Below are 6032 nucleotides of genomic sequence, written 5' to 3'. Positions count from 1 at the left end.
TGTATATAAATTCAAGATTACATAGGATCCCTTATCTTATAGCAAAGTGTTAAAATAGAAAAATTAAATAAAGCATGCTGTAATGTTACACTCCTTATTGATTTGCACATGCATCTGAAGTATGAGGTAAGTAAAAAGTATTGCTACCAGGGTTCCAGTTTATACATGTACACGTTTATTACAAAAAGTGTTTAAAGTTGTCTCTACAATCAGTGAATGACTGCAGACAAGTTCTCTCTGTAACACACTTTGCTTAGTCTTGCTAAGTATAGGGTGTCTTCAAAACACAAAGTTCAATCAAAACAGTGGCTTCCGAGGGGTTTCTGCTTGGCCAGTTACTGAACATTTAAGGCAGGAAAGTTATGGTGACTGCTTTTTTGGGATTTCAAAGGGGTAATCTTGATAAAAGTTTTGAAGGACATAGGGTGATCACAGGGATTACAAGTTTTTAAGAAAATTGAAAACTACACTGGTTAGAAAAAGGCCAGGAAAATGGTACTCTTTATATCAAGACTACTCACCTGTTTATTCTTCAAGGGTAGCAAAGGCTGTTCTATTTCATTAAAAAGCCTTATCCCATCCATATTACAGCCCTGATTTTGTACCTTCAGATTTTTTTGTTCCCAAACACAAAGAGCATTTAAAAAGAACATAATTTGAGTCCCTCAAGGATGCCAAAACTGCTGTTTTGGTGAGGCAAAAATCAGACTGCAGAATTCTTTTGGGGGAGGGTTGTGTTGTTGTTGAGTGCCATCAAGTTGATTCAGACCCATAGCGACATACGGGGTTTCCAAGGAACAGTTGGTGAGCTTCAACAACCAACCTTGCAGTTCAAATAACTTTGCAGTCTGACGCATTAGCCCACAGCGCCACACCAGGACTTAGAAAGATGTAGACCTAGATAGAAGATATGTTGAGAAAAAATCATTTCACATTAGGTATTTAAATAGTTTTCCATTTTTATAGCAATACTTTTTTACTTACCCTTGTATTTCTAAAAAGTGAATTTCCAGATTTCAAACTGCAAAATGTTACAAGAAAAACAGGGAGTTATCAGTGACTCTATTTAGAGGTGATGACTAAGATAAACTTTGGAAGACTTTTTTATGGTGTGTGAAATTTTTTCCCATGTGCAGCAACAAAAATATTGGTACCATCCAATAATCGCATTGTGGGGACTTAAATCCAAGATTGCCACTTCCCACTTTTCAAAAGAAATCAGAACACAGAATTTGATGTAAAATCCCCAATTAAAAAATGTTGACATTAATTCCACCACCCATCTGTCGGTGATAAGGTTTGCCTGCATGTTGCTATGATTCTAGAGCTATACTACTAGTATTACAAAATACCAGCTGGGTGGAAATGTTTCCATGGAGCTTCTGGACTAAAACATAGTAGGAAGCAAGGACTGGTAATCCACTTGCAAAAATTAGCCAATGAAAACCTTATGGATCACAACAGATTTCTTGCTTGGGACCCCTGGTGATAAGGACTAGCACAATAGCCACAATGATGGAATTGAACATGCTTGTGATTTTAAGGATGCGGGACCAAATGACATTTCATTCTTTTTGTTGTACATATGGTTACCATGAGTCAGAGATGGTGTTAACACCAGTCAACTGAAACAAAATTTTAAAGCACTGTGTGGGTCAAACAGTATTCCTGTTCAAGGTCACTGTTTGGTTGTGCCCTAAGTCACCTGACCAAGAGGTGGAGGTGAAATTCTGACTTCTATACTCACCAAGAAGAAATGGGTTTTGGACTGCCTGTGTTGGTTGTTATGTCGAGTTGGTTCCAACTCACAGCAACCCTATGCACAACAAACAAAACACTGCCCAGTCCGGCACCATCCCAACAATTGAGCTCATTCTTGCTGTCATTCTGTCAATCCATCTTACTGGGGGTCTATTTTTCACTGACTCTCCATTTAACCAAGTATGATGTCCTTCTCCAGTGACCGGTACCTCCTAATAACATGCCCAAAGTATGAAAGATGTCTTGTCAACCTGACTTCTAAGTAGTCTGGCAGCACTTATCTCAACAAAAATTTGTTTGCTCTTCTGATAGTCCATGGTACTTTCAATATCATTCTCCAACACCATTAATTCAAATACATAAATTCTTTTATGGTCTTCCTTTTTCATTGCCTATCTTTCACATCCATATGAGGTTACAATGGCTTGCGTCAGGAGCACCCAAGCTCTCAAACTGACACAGTTGCTCTTAAGTACTTTCATGAGGTCTTTTGCAGATTTGCCTAAATATAGCTAAAATTTCTTGACTGCTGCTTCCCGGAGTGTTGATTGTGGAGTCACACAAAATTAGGTCTAATGGTTTAAAATCTTCAATCTTTTCTCCATTTATGTTACTTAAAGGTTCAATTGTGAGGACTTTTGTTTTCTTTTTATTACCCTAAAAGCACTGTTTGTTGCCTTTGGTCTGCCTCAGTGTATCAAGTCCTCATCGTTTCCAGTAAGCATCTTTGTGTCATCTGCATATAGCAGGTTGTTAATGATACCACGTTCTTCATATAATCCGGTTTCTCAGACTATTTGTTCAGTATAAAGATTGGTGAAAAGATAAAACCCTGGCACACAGCTTTCCAGATTTTAAACCATTCAGTATCCCCTTGTTCTGCTCTAACAACTGCCTCTTGCTCTATGTACAGATTCCTAATGAGCACAGTTGTGTTCTGGAATACCTATTCTTCACTGTTACCCAGTTTGTCAAGATCTACAAAGTCAGAGCCTTTGCATTAGTTAAGTAAGCATCTTTCTGGTATTCTCTACTTTGTCAAGATCCATTTGACATCAGCAACGATATCCCTAATTCCATGTCCTTTTCTGAATCTAGCTTGAATTTCTGGCAGTTGATATACTGTTGCAACCATCCAATTCTCATGAAGGTACTGTATGGGGCAGTGTTTCTTTGCAGTCTTTACATGATGGAATTAAAGTTTTAAGCTAAATAGAATTTACATACCACATACTATTTATCCTAATGACTCAAGTTGCATATATATATATATATATATATATACAAAATCTAAGGTGCTCTGGTAGCGTAGTGGTTACGAATCGGGCTGCGAACCTTAAGGCCAGCAGTTCGAAACTACCAGCCGCTCCGCGGGAGAAATATGAGGCGTTCTGCTCCCGTAAAGATTTACAGCCTCGGAAACCCTGTACAGGGTCGCTATGGGTCGGAACTGACTCGACGGCACTTAGCAACAACATACAAAATCTAGGCCTTTTTTATTATTCCAGTGATGCAAATGGATTGTATGTAACCTTCCCGTTGATACTATCTATGTAACTGTCTTTAACAGTGATAGATGCATGATAGTCTTTAGTAATATACATTCTGCTGAACCCTAAGGATTTATAACCAAATAATGGATACAGCAATACTAGTTTTTGTTATGTTTATATTGTTAAGTGCTGTCCAGTTGGTAGACTCATAGTGACCCTGTATAGTGTTTCCAAGGCATGGCTGGTGAGTTTGAACTAATGACCTTGAGGTTCTAAATGACCTTGCTGTCCAGCCTATTAACTCACAGTGCCACCAACTTTAAGATTTAAAGTTTTGTAAAAGTAGGTTGTATTGGCTACCTAAAATGGGAGGGGTGCAGTAAAAAAGGCACAGAGTGGCTGGTTTACAAGTTTTCAAGAGGGAGTTTAGTTTCAGAGTGCATGGGGGAAGGTAGAATCCCCACTGAATAGTTTTCCTCTAGTCTACATGGGTCTGGTGAAAAGAGATGGGGATAGTATTCATTTGATTCAATAGTAATTGTTATCATGACTAATTGCAATGGTCACAACTGTAAAGGTAGAAGTTGTGTAACAAAAAGGGGGTAGTAGTTAATCTTAAATTCCAGGAACAGAGGAAGACCCTAGGACCATCAGGAGAGATGAGCATGAGTGGAACATGGGACTCTAACCAGAGAAGCAGTGATACCAGAGATGGAGGCAAAAGTGATGGCATGGAGAAAGACAGCAGCTGAGGACTCTAGACTCATGGAAAGAGAAAGGCTATGTGTTGGCAGCCAGGAAGCCAGCTTGCAGAAGGTACCCTTTAGCTGTCTCAATGATTATATATTCCTACATGGTTTTGTTGTTGTTGTACATCTAAAAAGATTTAAAAAAAAAAGGGGGGGATGATACATGCACTAGAGGGTAGACACGTGTTGACATGGATGACTGGGGTAGGCAATACACAACCAGAGGGAGTGTGGCAGAAGAAAGATGGGGGTACAGGGAGACATAGGAAGGAATGCCCTGGTTTAAAGTGAACAGAGGTAAATGCTGTTAACTGTTGGTGCATGGAGGAGATTGCAACCATTTAATGAAGCAAAGTACATGATTTGTTAGATTATAAAACTGATGATCTACTTTGTAAACCTTCACTCAATTCACAATAATAATAAAAGGGTTGTATATAGGGGTTTATGTGTTACATAAATTTAACTTGATAGCTAATCATCTCTTATGCGGAAGACAACTTCAGTAACTCTATTCCCAGGACTCTCCAGTGTCACTCTAGAGCAAACTTCAGACTGGGAATAAGGAAACTTAGTTTCTAGTCCATTTCCTGCTATTATTTTGCTATGTAGATGTTTTCTAAGATTGTTCTAGTTCTTAAGAGAATAGCTTCAAGTAAAAGGTATGCTTATAAAAACAGCCAGTTTTTTTTATAAATGTTGATTTAACATTTTAAAAAATTGATAACATGTTGCCAAAGTATAAAATTAAATAGTTTTCAATGAGGTTTTCATCCCTTAAGAGTATAAAAGAGATATTGTCACACAATGCTATCTGGTAATTCTCTAGCTACAATAAATCTAAATATGACATAGAAATATGTATCCAGCTTATCCACTCCCCTTTCCCTTCTAAAATCATGCTCAGTACATTTTGCTATAAATTGCTGACTGTGATGATACACTGTTGTTAAGTGCTGTCACAAAGTGTTAATTGCTGCCTTTAAACAAAACAGGTATAAGTCTTCATAAGGAAGATTGGGGGCTGGGAGAGAGTTTGACAAGAAGTGTTAAAAGTTTGGAAAACTTACAAACTAGTCTTCTACAACCACTTTAAAGTTACCTTCCTTCAGTTTATATTCATGTGATTTTTACGGCCCCTCCCCACTCAAAGGCAAGTATACATGAGTTTTATTTCCATTAAACTTACCTATTAAAAATTACATCTGAATTAGTAAGATGTTATGAACTAAAAGGCTTTAAAAACAGATGAAATGAAGATTTGACTTACATACCAATATCTTCATTACATTTGCTGATTCCAGTTGCTATAATGCAAAAAGCAGGCTGCCACCCAGTGGCAATGTAAATCTTTAAATGATTTTAAGATTTAAAGAATAAAAACATATTTCAAAATAATGATGAAAAAACAACCCAAATCTCATGAATTATTACATTTTTTATAACATATCTAAGGACAGAAATATTCATATGCTTAGATAAGATAACACTGGGAAATTTTTTGCAAAGATCATATGATATCCTATTGTTTACTAAATTTTATGGTTTTAATAAGGATTCCAATAAAAATACTTAAAAGTTATTTTGCCTAAATCTTCAAAATTAAATTCATGAGGGAAAAAGTGAGCTACGTCTATAAAATATGAGAGCTTTTTTCTGTGATCAAGCAAAAGTGGATTCAATACTTTATAGTAGCCCCTTCTCATTCATAAACCCAAAATCTATGTGTGAAATGAAACATAATAAAAGGACCTGTAAAAATTAAGATAGAAAAAATAATTTTCACTAACCATGAGCTCATCTCACCTTTCCCTCAAGTATTGAACTATTTGAGAAAAATACATAAATTTTAGTGTCTCAGTCAATAAGCTTAAAGTTGAAAGGAGGGCATGAAAATAGGAGATACTAAGACCTGATATTTAATGATGTTTAGAAATGAAATTAGTATTACCTCCTATTTCCATCAAATTTGGCCATAGCTTATTTCACATTGGCACAAACTCAACATGTCCTAATACAAGATTGCTTT

This window comes from Chrysochloris asiatica, unplaced genomic scaffold (genome assembly GCF_000296735.1).
Source record: "Chrysochloris asiatica unplaced genomic scaffold, ChrAsi1.0 scaffold00028, whole genome shotgun sequence".
Classification (NCBI taxonomy): Eukaryota; Metazoa; Chordata; class Mammalia; order Afrosoricida; family Chrysochloridae; genus Chrysochloris; species Chrysochloris asiatica.
The sequence above is the reverse complement of the archived record's forward strand: the minus strand, read 5'-3'. Positions refer to the sequence as shown.